At 33.8% G+C, this 2,356-nt stretch overlaps 1 protein-coding gene across 8 annotated transcripts in view; it reads left to right on the forward strand.

Annotated features, from left to right (window-relative positions):
* Positions 1-2,356, forward strand: part of LOC106872120 (baculoviral IAP repeat-containing protein 7) — an 81,583-nt gene that overhangs the window by 3,548 nt on the left and 75,679 nt on the right. The window contains exon 1 of one of the 8 annotated variants that reach the window (XM_014918988.2): positions 7-363. The exons of 3 other annotated variants lie outside the window; for them this stretch is intronic. The gene's annotated coding sequence lies outside the window, so the exon portion shown is untranslated. 4 more of the 8 variants (XM_052978440.1, XM_052978439.1, XM_014918996.2 and 1 more) reach the window with 4 other exon arrangements.

Raw genomic sequence — 2,356 nt, forward strand, 5'->3', positions numbered from 1 at the left:
GTGATTTCAAAAGGATTATATTTTCCCCAAAGTTACGAGGGAAAAACTCGGAACTTGTGAATTTTCCGAAGTTCTCTAAACCCCACCCCACCCCCGTTACTTTCTGCGCATTTTTGTTTTCAGATTCAGGGGAAAAACATCGGCTATTTTGTGAATTTTTCGAAGTCCTCTCTCCACCCACTAGGAAAAGATTTTCCCCACAAATTTCTTCGTAATCTATTCCAGCATTTTTACTTTCATATTCGTTTCCTACACCTTTTTTTTACACCCGTTGCACAATTTATTTTTTTTTCGATTTTGTTTACGGGTAATAATATCAACATTAACCAACATTATGTATGTACGTATGATTAACTAAGACTGGTTAGTTTCGTTATTTTTCTTCTTGTTTTGCCTTTGTGAGTTACAAGTATTGCTATCTGTTGGAGTTTTAGCACTTTAACTGCTATTTCTAAATTTCGGTATGTGGTGAAGCAACTGTTGCTGATCCCTTAATTATGTTTATATATATATATATAATTTCAATACGGAGCAAATAATTCACGAAAAAATAATTTGCAAACGGACGGCTGATTTCTGTAGTTATTAATGAGTGTGTTTTTTGGCCATTTAAATAAGAGTTTTGACTGTTATTTCCAGCAGGTAGACATACTTGGTATGTCCTTTGATTAATTATATATATATATATATATATAAACAATTGCAGCTTGGAAGGTGTTTATAAGCCATTTAAGAAACACACAAAAACCTTTAGATTCACTTCAACATTTAAATTTAATTTGTCAAAATATTTTCGTCGCTTTGAGACCGCGACCTGTTAGCACGGAATTTTGTCAGTGAACAGGTCGCGGTCTCAAAGCGACGAAAATATTTTGGCAAATTAAATTTAAATGTTTAAGTGAATCTAACGGTTTTTTGTGTTTTAAATGGCTTATAAACACCTACGCTGCAAGTGTTTCCGTTCCAGCACACGATCTCAGATCAGGTCACGTGCTATGCAAGTACATCTCCGTAATAAATATGTGTGTGTGTATATGTATGTGTGTATGTGTATGCATATATGTATATGTATTATTAAAAAGCAGCAAAAATATCACTAAAACTGTTACCGTTCGTCGGACAGTTTCTAAACAAAACTGTCCGACTAACGGGAACGTGAAAGTCTGAGTAACAGTTTTTGTGATTTTTTTGCTGCTTTTTAGGTGTTCGAGTACTTTTTTTCCACCTTGTTTCGCATATATGTGATTACTCTGGTGTGTGTGTGTGTGTCTATATGTATATATATATATCTGTGTATATGGCGATATTTCGTGAAACTAAAAATAGTGAAGGGGATTTCCCAAGCACAACACAAACATAGTGTGGTATTACAAGTGTACTGCTTACATATTTAAAAGATTTACGATTTCATTCTTCAAAAATGTGAGTAAAAAAAACTGGTATCAAAAGCTTCAACATTCTGTCAAATAAGTTTACTACTGTTTCTTTACATCTCATATAAAGATAGAATTAAATACATCCCCAATAATAATAACTATAATAGTCAGGATAGAGTAACTACCTCCAAAACACATAATCTTGTCAAATATAGCACTGCTACTCTTATTTTTGTACAGCTGTTGTTTTTAACACATTTCCTTTCGCCTAAAATTTGTAAGAATTTTCTTTTGTGATTCTTATTTTCCTTTGTAATATTGCTTGCATGATGTAACCGGTTCATAAAGATTCTTTTGACATCACGGTATCGGCCAGACTATCTGTTGTTGTTATATATCACTTGTCACAATGCGATTCATATTCTTTCTTGACAGTACTCTTCTTTTCAACCCCCATCGTCAGAGAAGCGTTCCGAGTGGTCGTTTCCGATCTCTTGGATACCATTCGGCAACGTGTTGGATTAAATTATGAAAGGAAGCTGGCGGACGTCGGACTTCGGAAATACCAACAAGTTGGAATTTTTTCCAATTTGAAGAGGATTTCTGCCTTTGGATATGCAGGGTCAATGCAGAATAGCACCTCTCCTTAATTCACGTATTTGTTTTCTTGTGATTTACCTTGCATTTACTTCGCATTGTATTGCCCTTACCCACGATCTTTTATACATTTTTTTAAAAAAGTTTTTTCGGTTTCCTACGTTTTAGATGTCGGTGATTACGAATATACAAAAAAGAATCACCGTTTCAAATCTCGCCCCGCCACCCTCAATTTAAAATTTTGAACTTTTTTCGAAATTTTTTTTAAAACCACCTTTTCCAAATTTAAAATCCCCACCTCAACCTCCCCTTCCCCCAAGCTTTTAATTTTTTAAATTTAACCACCAGAGTATATATATGTATATATATATATATATATATAT

The sequence above is a fragment of the Octopus bimaculoides genome, chromosome 2 (genome assembly GCF_001194135.2).
Source record: "Octopus bimaculoides isolate UCB-OBI-ISO-001 chromosome 2, ASM119413v2, whole genome shotgun sequence".
Lineage (NCBI taxonomy): Eukaryota > Metazoa > Mollusca > Cephalopoda > Octopoda > Octopodidae > Octopus > Octopus bimaculoides.